Genomic DNA, 15,656 nt, shown 5'->3' with positions numbered 1-15,656 from the left:
GACCTGTATCTGTCTTTGAGGGTTGGTGTGTCAGGCGTTCACTTTTTCCTCGTTTTATGTGTTCTATTGTTCATGCTATTGAAGGCTTTAGGTATTTTTCCCCTAAGCACTGTGTTGTGCCCAATGTTCCTTGACCCTCTGTTCACTGGTGTCAGAATACAATGTCACTTCCATGAGGTAATTTTGGTGTTTCTTTCTAGAAACTGGGTGTGCCTGTTAAACTGGGAGACAGGGACTAGCTAGAAACCACTGTGCTGTCAGCTGCCTGCAGTGTGGTTTGTTTGATTTCCATCTTTCTCAGCCCTGTCCTCCACTCTCTTTATTTATCTGCACTTGGGTTTGTGTGATAACAGCAGGTGTGGTATTTTTTAATAAGGAAAAAATTAGAAATCCCTTATATAAGCTGCATTCTAAAATTAGTGCATGATAGGAAATTTTTATGTAATTTGCCTTTGGGAAAGTTCTTTAACTTTTCTTTGATAGTTCATTAAATTTGACCCACATGAAACCAACAAGCTATTTTTCTGTTCTTGTTTTGGTAAACCCAACAGAAAGTTTATCAAGGCCATTAAAACAGACTCTTTAGCTGTGCTGTGGTAGTACATACCTTAGTCCCAGCACTCAGGATGTGGAGGCAGGTGGATTTCTGAACTCAAGGCCACCTTGGTCTACAAAGGACAGCCAAGGCTGTCTAAGGAAACCCTGTCTCAAGGGGGGAAAAAACCCAGACTTATAGAGTATCAGATAAAAGACACTAAGTGGCTGTGGGGAGGATTCATAAGAATATGCTGTGACACATAAAATTCTTTAAAGTACCAACATCCAGAATTAATTTATTAAATGAGGGGCAGCTGGAGAGGTGACCCAGAAGAACCCAGGTTCAGTTCCCAGGACCCACATACATGACAGCTCTTAAGTATCTGTAACTCCAATTCAGGGGACCCAACACTCTCTGGCCTCTGGACCCCAAGCGCACATATGTCACATACTTGAAGAGGCACAATACTCAAACACAAAAAGTTTGTGTAATGGGGTGGGTGTGTGTGTGTTATTTAAGTTAAGAGTGCAAGGTTGGAGAGTCCTATGGAACCTAGAAGATCTGATCGGCACCTTGACAGAACAAGTTTAGCCTCCTAAGAAAGTGCATCTGAAGGAAGGACCTAGGAAAGAACAGTACTGGTTTTCCAAGAGTGAAGTTAAAATGCAGCAGAGTCCAGTAACTGCCATGGTGTCCATGCACAGGTGCAGGGAGGCTTCGCCATGCTCTCTGCTCTACTGTAAGGATTGTGGAGCATGATCCCACGCAGTGTCCTTGTTCCCCTCAGAAATCATGTGACCATCCTAAATGTTTTCAGGAGTGTTCTTGGACCCAATAAGTTTCACTACTGAGATTTGAGTCTACAAAAGTTATCAGGGCCATCCAGGGAGGTTTTTGTTCAGTGTTTATCAGAGTGAAGATCTGAAGCAAGTCCCATGAGGAAGTGGCTGCTCAAATCCTCCTTTCTCCACAGATGACTGGTTCTAGAGCTCCTTTGACTCAGCAAAGCAGCTCCCTCCTGGAACTAAGTCCCACCGGCATTACACCCACATTACACCTAGTCACCTTTTCAAGAACAGCAGGAAAATGGGCAACTGTTTATACTTTAGAAAGCCTGGTCGTTGCCTGTACAGGGCAGCATTTTGTACAGATTGTTAAATATCCCTTAATTCTTATTTAAATTTTGTATGTTTGGTGTTTTGCCTGTTCCTGATGTTTCTATTTACAGATTTCTAAGAGAAACTGTTCAGCATGTGAATATTTTTATGCTTCCCTGTACCTCTCAGTTTATATTGATAATCTTTAAATGCTTATTTTAAAGATAAAATTTTATTTTTTCAGAAAGTGGTAATTAAATTTTCTTTCATGTGTGTGGGTGTTTTGCCTTCTTATATGTGTGAAGAGCACTTGCTTGTCCACTTGCTGTGGAAACCAGAAGAGAGCATTGGATTCCCAAGAATTGGAATTCTAGATGTTTGTGAGATGCCATGTGAGCTCTGGGAATCTTTCTGATCCTCTGCTACAGCAGTGAAATACGCTTTTAATTATAGGGCCATCCCTCGACCTGGAGAGCATAGCTCTTAAACCTTGTAAATCTACTTTAGTCGGAACTTCAGAATGCAAATCTAGGAGCAATAGCACTGTCTTGCAAAAAGGACTTGTTTCATGAAATTATGTTTTAAAGTGCCTGTATCATACCAGGTGTGGTTATATGTGCCTTTTTAAATTCTAGCACTTGGGAGACATGGGGGGGCGGGGGCGGGGTTGTAGTAAATTCCTGGTCTTTCAGTACTACATAGTAAGATCCTGTCTTTGAAAAATAAACTCAAAAAGTACCAATATCTTTAGGGGGTGGGGGCTGTATTTACCTGGGAAGAATTCCTAATATGTTAAACTGAAACACTCGCAGTCTGGTGTAACTCCAGATCCAGGGTCTCCAGCACTCTAACCCCTGAGAGCACTAGAGGCATGCATAGGTTGGGTGCAATTAAAGCGCCCATGCACATAAGGAATAACATGTTTAGCTGGGTGATGGCTGCTCGTGTTTTAATGCCAGCACTCAGAAGACAGAGGCAATGGAGTTTGAAGGAACCTGGTCTATAGAGTTCCAGGACAGCAGAGCTACACAGGAAAACCTTTACTCAGAAATAAAAGAAAAAAAAGTAAGTTTTGTTTTGTTTTTCGAGACAGGGTTTCTCTGTGTAGTCTTGGCTGTCCTGGAACTCATTTTGTAGACCAGGCTGACCTCAAACTCAGAAATCCGCCTGCCTCTGCCTCCCAAGTGCTGGGATTAAAGGTGTGCACCCCCAAGCCCAGCAAAAGTAATACTTTTAAGTGGGTATGTGCATAGTAAAGGTATATATTCTCAATTTTTTTAACCCTAACCCTGATTATGTAAGAACACTGTTGGTGTCTTCAGACACACCAGAAGAGGGCATCAGATCCCATTACAGATGGTTGTGAGCCACCATGTGCTTGCTGGGATTTGAACTCAGGACCTCTCTCTCTCTCTCTCTCTCTCTCTCTCCAGTATATGAAGGGAATCCTTTAAAGAGTTGTGTAAACCATATGCTGAGCTCAGCACCAACTGATGAAGGGTCACAGTCAAGCATCCTTCCTAATGTCTTCCTGATGAAGCATAACACCTTATCTCTGCGTTTTGGTATCTTACACAAAAACCTTGCTGGGCAGCTCTGATTACTGCTTTAATTCCTAGACGTGAAATGAATGCAAAGGGTCTACTGAAAACCAGTGGGAAGGCCACATGAAAGCTGAACCCTCTATGCTCCCTGCCTATTATGTCTCTTCTGCTGTAGTGTCTGAACATGGGGTCATGTTCAGCCCGTGTCTGGTTTTCCCTAGAGAGGTCCCAAGGCCTTTGTGAGACACAGATGTATTGCTAACCAGGCAGAGTCAGCAAGATTTAGCTTACCTGTTTTCCAATTTTCTTAGTTCCCTTTTCACTGAGATAAGCTGGTCTTACCCCTTCCCCTTAATCCCAAAACTGATTATTAGAGTTGAGAAAAGATAAAGGAAAGCCCTAAAAACCCTAGGGGGATTCAACTGAGACAAATTTGAATGGTAATGAGGCTGCAAGGAGCTTGGGGGCGTGACTACTGATCTCCGCAGCCCCCAGAGGCTGGAGAAGCTGGGCAGGAAAGACCTCCCATCCAGGATTCCAGCTTCAAGGGAGACAGTGGGAAGAACAACAGAAGCCTAGCTACCTAGCCAGGTGGTTTGCTTTTATTGATTTTTTTCTTTTTTTTTTTTTAAACATGAAGTCCCCTGAAGATGGGCTTGCTGCCTCTCTTGCTTTCACTGGTAAGTCAAATTTCTTCTAAAATAAGATGACTTTCTAGAAGGTAAAAATTTCATAGCTAAGTTTTAGTTACAGTTCCAACACTTAGCAACAACTTCAGAGAGTTGGTTATCAGGCTTGCCTGTTGAGCATTTTCCCCACAGGGCCATCTCCCTTGCTCCTTTATCCTGTGTCTAATCCCCCAAGAAACTCTTGGCTTTAAAGTTTTCATACTCTGGTCCCTTCTCAAGTCATTGTTCCTCTCCTGACCCAGGCCGTTGCCATCTCTGCTGCCTCACTGGCTCCTCCCATTCATGACTCTCCTCCCTGTCTCCATAGCCAAGGCAGACTATATCCTGCTTCTCCCTGAGGCCAAGGCAGAGTGTCAGCAGTCACATACAAATCCTCACCCCAGCTGGCCCCTGATTTCTCTTGGCTTCTCACTCCCACCTGGCCACTTTGACCTTATTCTTTCTCTGGTCATTCTGAAGTCTGCACAGGTTACTAAATATTGTAATGAAATATGATAGATAATTTAAATATGACTAATAATTCTTGGTTTTCCTCCCTTGAGACTCTCAGTGCCACAAGACAAAGATGTAATCTGTTCTTTGTGGCACAGAGCTGTTCAGTGTTGGCATGGATGTGTGCAAAGGCTGTGATCCACTGCTGTGAGAAGGTAAATTGGTAAAACTCTGGTACGTAATTGTCATTGTTGACATAAACTTTTATCCGGTAATTGAGGTCTTTTCCCTATAGAACCTCCACATGGGTACATACTGTGTAAAAGATACTCATAATAGCCGGGCATGATGGTGCACGCCTTTAATCCCAGCACTTGGGAGGCAGAGGCAGGCAGATTTCTGAGTTCAAGGCCAGCCAGGGCTATACAGAGAAACCCTGTGTCGAAAAAACAAACAAACAAAAAATAATAATAATGAAGAACCAGGGGCTGGAGAGATGGCACCTCGGTTAAGAGCACTGGCTGCTCTTCTAAAGGTCATGAGTTCAATTCCCAGCAACCTCATGGTGGCTCACAACCATCTGCAATGGGATCTGATGCCCTCTTCTGGTGTGTCTGAAGACACCAACAGTGTACTCACATACATAAAATAAATTAATTAATCTTTAAAAAAATAATAATGAAAAACTGCTAATAACCCAAAAGTTGGTAGCAAGCAACTAATAGAATATATGCGCACTCAAACACATTAATGCTGAGAAGGACATTGTGACTCGCACCTGTAATCCCAGCGCTCAGGATGTAGAAGCAGGAAGATGGAAAGTTTGAGATCACCCTGGATCCAGACCATCAACTTACAAGAAAAAAACCAAAACAAAAGAACGTGGGTGGTTGTAGTGCTCACCTTTAATCCCAGCACTCAGTAGGAAGAGGCAGGTGGGTCTCTAAATTTGACACCAGCCTGTCTAGCAAGCATCAAGCGTGTTACAGAGAAACCCTGTCTGGAAAAACCAAACTGGAACTCGGCTGGCCTTGAACTCAGCATCTGCCTACCTCTGCCTCCCATGTGCTGAGATGAAAGTGTGAAAGTGTACACCACCACTGCCCAAAGTAAAGGAACATGTCATGTTCACGTGTTGTAAGTACATCCGGGGGAATTCATCCTAATGTAGTGTTATGGAGGAGACATTGGGAGGTGGGAGAAGGCACTTTCCACTGTATAGTTTTGTGTTCTCTGATTTTTTTAATAGAAATACATTCACGTATTATCTATGTGTATTTTCAATTACATGCAACAAACCTTATAAATAATCCTATGCAGACGTTCAGGCGTGGTGGCTCACATCTGTAATCCCAACCCTCTAGAGGCTGGAGTACAAGTGGCAAATAGCAAAGCCAGTCTGGGCTACATAGACCTGTCTTCAAAAACACAACACCATATTCAGTAATAAGAGTAAAGATGAGGTTTATCTCTCTAACCCCAGCCTATTCTGATCCTGTGTTTATAAACGAGATCTGTTGTAAACAGCTGCCAGGCTCTTCTGGCTTCTTGCCAGACTGGCTGGAGAATCCGTGATCCCACCTATTACAATAAGATAATCAGTCCCTTGCCTTTCTGCATCCCAAGCTCTAGACACCTTACTGTGCCAGCCAGCTTTGGTCTGCCCCACTATGCAAGTACCAGTCCTGGGCTTTGCTTAGTAGGGCAACAGGTAAGTTATAGTTGAGGTTGAGCCATTTGGTAAGGCTCTTAGTACTATCCTGAAAAGAATTACTATATTCTGGGGACATGCCTGGGACGTTGAAGACTACAGAGCCCTAAGACTGCATTTCTGTTGAGCTCTGTCTTAGTGGCAGAAGGGAGGTGAGATAAGTTCCTGTGTGGACACACCAGGAAGTGACTACACTGGGTACCTCTCTCTGGTTAGGTATTAGATGAGATTGGATTTGTATTGTAGCTGCAAGCATAGCTTCCATCAGTTCTCAGAGCACTGGATGTTGGACCTAAGAGCTCTGCTTTGGGTGTGATGGCACAAGTCTTTTTTTTTTTAATTAGATATTTTCTTTATTTACATTTCAAATGCTATCCTGAAAGTTCCCTGTACCCTACCCCCGCCCTGCTCCCCTACCCACCCACTCCCACTTCTTGGCCCTGGCATTTCCCCTGTACTGGGGCATATAGAAGTTTGCAAGACCAAGGGGCCTCTCTTCCCAATGATGGCCGACTAGGCCATCTTCTGCTACATATGCAGTTAGAGACACAAACTCTGGGGGTACTGGTTAGTTCATATTGTTGTTCCACCTATAGGGTTGCAGACCCCTTCAGTTCCTTGGGTACTTTCTCTAACTCCTCCATTGGGGGCCCTGTGTTCCATGTATTTGCCAGGCACTGGGTACAAGTCTTTAATACCAGCACTCAGGAGGCAAAGGCAAGCCTGGTCTACAAGAGCGAGTACCAGGACAGCCAGAGCAACACAAAGAAACTGTGTGTTTAAAAAACAAAAACAGCTGGGCAGCGGTGACGCACGCCTTTAATCCCAGCACTTGGGAGGCAGAGGCAGGCAGATTTCTGAGTTTGAGGCCAGCCTGGTCTACAGAGTGAGTTCCAAGACAGCCAGGGCTATACAGAGAAACCCTGTCTCAAAAAAACAAAAACAAAAAAAAGAAGTACTCAGCAGCGGGGCCCCAGGCTCAGCCATGGAGAAAGCGTGGACAATACTGCTTCTGTGGGTTTTTTTTTTTTTTTTTTTTTTTTTTTTTTGGTGCTGGTATTTTATTTTTTTGTGTGTACATTAGGCCATGTATTCGTATGGAATGGGCTCCAACAGCTCAGGCTCTTTTCTGTTAGTCCTCACAAAGTGTGCTTCTCTGGGTGGCGCAGGCTGGCGCTTCAGCTGCACCCAGGTGCCCTTCTCTTTGGCTTCCTTTTTCTTCTGGTCGTTCTCCTTCACCCGCTTCAGGAAGCTATCTCTGCTCTTTGAGTGCTTGATGTGCTCAATCCGCACATTGATCCTCTTGGTCAGAATTTTGCCTTAACCTGCTTGTTGACAATGATGCCCACGGCATGCTGGGTGACATTGTATACTCTTCCGGTTTTACCACGGTAGCACTTATGGGGCATTCCTTTTTGAACAGTGCCCATTCCCTTGATGTCTACAATATCACCCTTGTAGATTCGCATGTATGTGGCCAAAGGAACAACGCCATGTTTCCTAAAAGGCCTAGAGAACATGTACCGGGTTCCTCTCCTTTTTTCCTTTGTGTTCGTCGTTTTGGCGAGTTACTGGAAGATGGCTGCGGCAGCCGAAAGCTGCTTCTGTGTTTCTGAAGCCAGTCATTTTTTTTTTAAAGATTTATTTATTGTATGTATGTGAGTACACTGTCACTATCTTCAGACACACCAGAAGAGGACACCGATATAAAAGTTGACCCGCAAAGGAGGAAATTTGGTTTCACTCTAACTATTTGGGTCAAAGGGCAGCCAAAGGTTCTCTCGGTGGTTTCATCCCTCTTGTGAAAACAAAGCACCTTTTAATCTTGATGTAACCGATTAGTCCTGACTCATCCTGGGAGCCATTCTTGGAATGCATAGCCCACAGCACTACCTGACAGCTTTTATTCGCCCATAATTTGTGTCCTCCAGAGAATAAACTCCTCAAGCACACTCTCTTTTGGAGCTGCTTCCCTGACACCTGACCCATCGTGCAATGCATAGTAGCTGCTTAGTCGTAGTCATAATCTTGCCGTGACACTGGTCCCACAGAACTCTATGCAGATCAGTAGCCGCTAGAGAGCAACAACACGGACTGGTGTTTGAACATTTTCAAGCCAGCCTCTTGTGTTGTTACTGTGGGTGGAATTGTGATAGATAAGGCACCTTGGGCATCGCTATCAGAACTTGACCCAAGTACTCAGGACCTTAAGTAGGGAGCATGTCAAACAGAAAGCAGCCAACTGCAGGAAGCAGATCCAGGTAGGAGAATCAGGAAAAGGTATCGGAACACAGGTGCAGTCTTCTTCCTTCCTGTTCTTCCTCCCCCCGACCCCACCCCACCCCCACCCCCACCCCCGTGGTCTTAGCTGCTTTGCATTTGCTGCCTTAGTCCATCTCTGATAATTTTACTTACACGGGGCTGCCACTACTGGACCCGAATTGATGGAAGACTATCAGCTTAGCCACCTTCGGGCCAGCTGTGTGCCCCAAACCAGTTAGTTACCTATGATGAAGTAGGCAGGGATGCTAGGACCTAGCTCTTCAAACTCCAAAGGAGGGATGACGGATGGGCAGAAAGAAGGAGGTTACTGAAAGGAGTGATTGACATGCCTGACCATGTTCATTGTACAATCCTTCTTTTAGACTGAGGTGCTGGAAAACATTAAGCCCAGGTCACTGCTTCAGAGATGATAGGTCTGGAGCCTGTCCAGCCCCCTTAACTATTATGGCTACTTGCAGGCCTTCCCCCAAGCAAAACCCCTTCGGGCTCCCACATAGCACCCCTTAGGTTCTATTAGGTTGAGGCATCTGGTGTCCCTGCGGTCCCATTGCTTTGGAGACTAGAAGCAATTGAAGTGCTCTCTCAGCCAGAAAACCATAATGTAAGGCCTTGGCATCTGGCTGGGAGCTGAGAGATGTGTTGCCATGGAAATGTCCCGCTTCATTTAACAGCAGCATATCTGAGTTTGGTCACATCCACACTGAGGCACGAGAGGCACCCTGTCAGCAGCCCCTATATAGCATGCACACCCCTCTGGCAGAAATACATCTGCAGGATGCAGAGCCCATTCCCCGCACCCTCCTCCCTATCATAGATACCCATACTCCTTCTCACCCTTTCCTGGGGGGCCTCAGCCAATCACCTCCATGCAGCAAAGAGCACTCTAGGGATGGTAGAGTGACACACGACTGCCAATTCTCTTCACCAATTTTATGCTACACGGAAGGCCACTGGGTCCATACACTTTTCCAGTGGCCCCAGAATGCAGCTGTATCACCACCACCCCCCCATAAGTCTACTGTGCTTCTTCAGCGCTTTTTTTTTTTAAGATTTATTTATTTATTATATGTAAATACATTGTAGCTGTCTTCAGACACTCCAGAAGAGGGAGTCAGATCTCGTTACGGATGGTTGTGAGCCACCATGTGGTTGCTGGGATTTGAACTCTGGACCTTCGGAAGAGCAGTCAGGTGCTCTTACCCACTGAGCCATCTCACCAGCCTCTTCAGTGCTTTAATAAAGCCCAGAAGACAACATTCAGGGAAAGGAGTGTAGTAGTCACCACACCAAAATGTTTCTCTGTTTTGCTTAAGAGAACACAGAGGTTAACGTCTCCAGATGGTCCAGAGGACCAAAGCCCCACAATTACCCAGAAGGCCCTAAGTGTCTCAGGCCATGCAGTGGACATCCATTAGTAAGGAAGAGGTAAAGTCAATGAGGTTGGGCTGCACAAGGCTGTAGTCTAAGGAAGCTGAAAGAGCTAACTACTCCATGTATGTTCACATGAGTATATTTCAGCATGAAATTACATGCATGTAAATATGATGCCTATGAAGGAGCCTGAAACTCATGAGTTCATAGATGGCAACTGATTCTTACACTTCACTGCAGGAAACAATGGTTCGTCTTTCCAAACCTGTGAGTTGGTGAAGGAGTTCCCAAGAGGCCATATGCACTGCTGCCAGGTGGGCTGCATGGGTCTCCCCATGGCCCTTCCTCATACTGGGGTGTGATCAGCTTCTCAGAGACCCCAGGACATATTCCAAGACTATGAAAGCAGAACCATGGGCTGGAGAGATGACTCAGCACTTAAGAGCACTGACTGCTCTTCCGAATATCCTGAGTTCAAATCCCAGCAACCACCTGAGTTCAAATCCCAGCAACCACATGGTGGCTCACAACCATCCGTAATGAGATCTGATGCCCTCTTCTGGTGCATCTGAAGACAGCTACAGTGTACTTACATGTAATACAAAACAAATCTTTGGGTTGGAGCGAGCAGGGCCGGAGCCAGCAGGACTGGAGTGAGCTGAGGTCCTGAGTTCAATTCCCAGCAACCACATGATGGCTCATAGCCATCTGTACAACTACAGTGTACTCATATACATAAAATAAATACATACACATAAAATAAATCTTCTGGACTTCTGAAGTTAGTGGCACTAGTCTTCATCCCATCTGATACATCCTACTGGTCAAAATTCAGGGCAATCTTTTTTTAAGAGAGTTTATTGATTTAATGTATATCAGTACACTGTCATATGATTACAGATGGTTGTGAGCCACCATGTGATTGCTGGGAATTGAACTCAGGATCTCAGGGTGAGCACTCAGTGCTCTTAACCACTGAGCCATCTCTCTAGCCCAGGAAATAGCTTCTTTGGTGCCAAAAAAGAGCACAGTCATATCACAAAGGGGCATGTGGATTAGGGTGGGAAGACTCTGTAGACATTAGCTTGATCTGCCAGCCCTTTAGGTTGACTTCTTTCATTAGGAATAGATGTGTATGTATGTATATTATCACTGAGTGACAGGGGATAAATAATGGGATTTTTCATTCTCTGCTGACCAGTTACCGATGCTTGAGCAATTGTGTACTCAAAGAAAAGCCAGATGTGGTGGTACATGGCTTTAATGGAAGGCTGAGGCCAGGGAATTGCAGGTTCCAAGCCAATCTGGGCTGTAAGGTGAGATTCTCCTTCATAATAATAATAATAATAATAATAATAATAATAATAATAATAGAAAGAAAACGTCCGACCCACAGTCCCATTCATAGAATAGAATGATAGAATGGTCTTCCTTGGTAAGACTTTGTTTTTGTTTGTTGTTCTTGTGTATGAGTCCGCTGTTGCTCTGCTCAGATCAACCAGAAGAGGGCAGCATTGGCTCCCATTACAGGTAGTGGTGAGCCACCATGTGGTTGCTGGTAAACGCGGTCTTAACCACTGAGCCCAAGGTCTTCATCAAACTGATTTTACTTTTGTCTGCTGTTCCCGCTGAGGCGATCTGCTCTGTGTGTGTGGATGATCTTACAAAACTTCAGGCTTGAGGAAAGAAGACAGGCAGAAAACAAAATCCCTATCTTCAAAGCAACAAGTTTAAGAGACATGGATACAACTCACTGGTGGCGCACTTGCCCGGTATACTTGAGGCCATGGGCTTCATCCCTGGTACCACAACACCACCAAAGGGGGCAAGTCTGATGCATCATGATAATGGCCACTGAGCCGTGAGCAAGGGCCTACCTGTCGAGCAGCATGTCAGTAAGGGTTCCTAGGACACCATAGAGAGAGGCAGGAGAGTACAGCTGTTGGATAATGGGAAGGAGAAGGGCATCAATCCCCCGGGGGAGAAGATGGCAGGGGAGAAGGTGGCAGGTACGTGAAAGGCCCCCAAGGGAAGGGGAGAATCCAAAAGAGAATCCTTTTTTCTTTGTGGCACTGAGCTTTTCATTATTGTAACAAACAGCTGCAATCCCTTGTAAAGAGAAGAGACCCCGAGCCCACAGATTTGAAGGTTGAAGTCTGTCCTTCCGAGGAGGACATCATGACAAAGTGTTGTGGAGTTAAAGAAAAGAGATGGAGAGGAAAAGGTGAAGGAAGGGGAGGAGTGGGGAATAGGGTCTCAAAACACCCTTTAAACATGCACCCCAATGACCTAAAAAAAAACTTTCAGAAGGTCCTACTCACTGAAAGTCCAGAGTCCCCAATAGCATTGTCCTGGGAGCAAGCCTTTACCACAAAGGCTTTTTGGGGCCACTTAGTAATAACTACAACAAAGCTCTTCACGTTTCCTTCCCATGAAGACAGTTTAATTGATGGAATTTCTGGAGCTTTCTACCTCCTTGCTCCTTCCTCCCTGATGGATATAGTAGAGGAACAAGAGATTCCTCATTCTTGGTTTGGGACTAATACCTGGGCAACCTTGGCTCAGACCTACACCTTGTCTCTCTTGGGCACGAACACACCTGGAGATATTGCCATTGGTTAAGTGCACTGTCTGCTCTTCTAGGGGACCTGGGGTTCAATTCCCAGCATTCACATGGCAGCGAAAACTCTGTAGCTCCAATTCCAAGGTATATGGCACCTGCACAGCCATACATACAGGCAAAACACACATGCACATAAAATAAAAATATATCTTTTTAAAAAAAGGAAGTGCAAAGAAAAAGAAAAAAATAGAAAAAAAAAGGAAGTACATGTGTTGTTTATTGAAAGCCTTCTGGAAGCCTATAATGCAATGACTATTTATAGCTGTGTGATTGGCCAATTAGCCCAGTTTGTGACTTCGACTCTAAGCCCCTTACCAAGCTTATGTGTGAAGTTCAGAGTCTCTTGATAAAGGCTGATGCCAGGCAGTGGTGGCACACGTCTTTAATCCCAGCACTCGGGAGGCAGAGGCAGGTGGATCTTGAGTTTGAGGCCACCCTGGTCTACAGAGGGAGTTTTAGGACAGCCAGGGCTACACAGAGAAACCCTGTCTCAAAACAAACAAACAAAAAACAAACACACAAAAAAATTAGAAGAGAAAGGCTGTCAGGAGCACAATATAAAGATGGGGTATTAGGATCAGGGTCACACACACACACACACACACACACACACACGCATGCGTGAGTGTGCAAAGAGTTCTCAAGCTGCAAGTGTACTAGAGGCATTAATTGGAAACTCAGTGGGACTTCCAGGCTAGCTATTGACAGAGACCTTGGCTCAGCATCATGTGGGTCTTTCCACAGGATAGTCTCAGTGTCCACAGAAAGTGACATTTGTCTTCCCTTGAGCCAAGGACTAAGTGGCACAGGGGAAGAGGGAACCAGTGCACCTTTTATCTAGTTTCTAACTTTGAATATGGACACTTCTGCTTGATTTTTTAGGTCAGCAGTTAAACATAGTCCAGAAGGGAAAGTGGGAGCACCTTCGTTTGTTGGGAGCAAAGAACCAGAAAGCCCTCAACAAAGGAAAGACACACGAAGACAAATATTGGGCTGAGGTGGAGCTCAGTGCTAGAGTTCTTGCTTAGCATGGACAAAGCCCGGTGTTTAATCCTCATCATTACAAAGGAAATGGAACAAGAAGAGAGGTCAGGGCGAATAGAAAGGAGGGGAAGAAAGGAGAGGGGAGGGGAGCAAAGAGGTGATAGGAGAGGGTGGAATGAGATACTGCAATATCCCTTTGCTTTAGAGTGAGTGTAAAAGGACAAATATCCTTAGGTTCTCTGTTGGTGTTTGGTCTTGCTGTCTATTGTAATGCTAAGTGTGGGCCGCCCAAAACCTAGAGTCTGCAGGTAGACCCAAGTGATACTATGTGACCCAAGTTATTTCTGATTGATAATAAAGATGCTGACAGCCAGGGACATAGGTGGGGTTTAGGATTTTCAGGCTTGGTGTCAGAGGAGAACCACAAGAAGAAGGTGGAGGAGGAAAGAGAAGCCACCATGGGTTAGGAGTGAAGTAAACATGGCCCTGAGTGTTGTGTTCATCAAAAGATAAAGAGAGAGGGGATATGTTTTGTGAATGTGTAGTCAGGTATGGGGGAAAGGGGTGTCTCTGCAGGTCCATGTTGAGGCATCCCTTTCCCCTGAGGGACCAGCCATATGATGGTTATAGTATGGAATGGAGTTTATTTAGGGCATGGGAAGGGAGTAGAAACAGACAGAGAAAGAAAGAGAGACAGAGGGGAGCTGGAGAGATGGCTCAGCAGGTAAGAGCACTGACTACTCTTCCGAATGTCCTGAGTTCAAATCCCAGCAACCACATGGTGGCTCACAACCATCCATAATGAGTATTTGACACCGTCTTCTTGTGTGTCTAAAGACAGCTACAGTGTAGTTAAATGTAATAATAAATAAATTTTTGGGCTGGAGCGAGCAGGGGTCCTGAGTCAATTCCCAGCAACCACAGATGTAAAGCTACAGGGTACTCATATACATAAAATAAATAAATATTTTTACAAAGAGAGAGAAAGACAGAGAGGAGAGGAGGCAGTTCATGAACACATGAAGAGAGAGGGTGGAGGGGATGGAGAGAGAAGCAGCAGAGAGGGAAGAGAGTAAGAGGATAAGAGAGTAGAGGAGCAAAAGAGTGAGGAGGGGCAAGCAGCCCCCTTTATACTGAGTCAGGCACACCTGGCTGTTGCCAGGTAACTGTGGGGCAGAGCCTGGAAGAAATGCTAACAGTGTCTACACATGGCACATAGAGATACAATGAAAAGGAGGTTTTGCTGACCTACAGTACACCAAGGACCAGGTTTGCACAGCACATTAGGCGACCTTCCTCTTTTTCTCACCCTTACGGATAATCCAGCAAACCCAGCTCTGCTTGTGTAAGTAGGGCTCTGGCCACGTTGGTTGTCCACTTTCTCCAGTGGAGGACCTGACTCCCCTCAACAGGCCAATGCAGTGCCACTTCTGAGCCCAGGTCTCCCTCTAGTGATCATTCAAGGAACAGCAGGCAGGCAGGCTCCTTGCTCCTCTGCAGAAAAGACAACCTTTCCAAAACCTATATCTTGCCTCTCATCCTTTGCTCAGAACCTTTAAAGACAAAGACTCACACCTCCAAAGCTCTCCCTCTCTCCATAGGCCTTCAAGGAAAAAAGCCCAGCGAAAGGCCTAGAGCATGGTCAATACTATAGGAGGAGTGCAGGACACAGCAATCCCCCTGGCTCATACCCGAACCCTTCAACCTTTTACATTTCCAACACCACTCAGACTTAGCATCCTACACACACACACACACACACACACACACACACCATCTCTGTTTGCACATAACACACCCCCCTGTGCTTAAGTCATGCTCTTCAGAATCACACCTTGGATGCCTTTCTTCTCTGTCTAGTCCTACATAACCAGCTTTTTTCTGCCATTAAGCTTCACCAGGCTGGTCAAACTCTGTGAGTTCGAGAACAGCCTGGTCTACAGAGTGAGTTCCAGGACAGTTAAAGTGCTACACTGGGAAACGCTGTCACAAAAACAACAACAGAAAAACAAACAAACAACCCAAACAAACAAACAAAAAGACAGGACAGTAACTTTATCATTTTCTTTAAAGAAAATACACATTTTCAAGATGTATTTTATTTTTAATTACATGTATATGTGTGTGTGCCTGTGTGAGAGTGTGTATTCATGTGAGTGCAGTTACCCTTAGAGGCCAAGAGCCAGTATGGGATTCTGGAGTCAAGTTACAGGCAGCTGTGAGCAGCCCAACATGGAGGACTGGGAACCACACTGAGATACCCTGTAAGCACAGTATACAAACTTAATTGCTGCGCCAGCTCTCCAGCCCCAAAAAAATAAAAAATAAAGATTTTTTTTTTGTTTGTTTGTGGTTTTGGTTTTTTTCGAGACGGGTTTCTCTGT

At 45.1% G+C, this 15,656-nt stretch overlaps 1 pseudogene; it reads right to left on the bottom strand.

The window, feature by feature from the left end:
• Gm8557 (predicted gene 8557) lies at nucleotides 7,060–7,609 on the bottom strand (annotated as a pseudogene).

The sequence above is a fragment of the Mus musculus genome, chromosome 12, assembly GCF_000001635.26.
Source record: "Mus musculus strain C57BL/6J chromosome 12, GRCm38.p6 C57BL/6J".
NCBI lineage: Eukaryota > Metazoa > Chordata > Mammalia > Rodentia > Muridae > Mus > Mus musculus.
The sequence above is the reverse complement of the archived record's forward strand: the minus strand, read 5'-3'. Positions and strand labels throughout refer to the sequence as shown.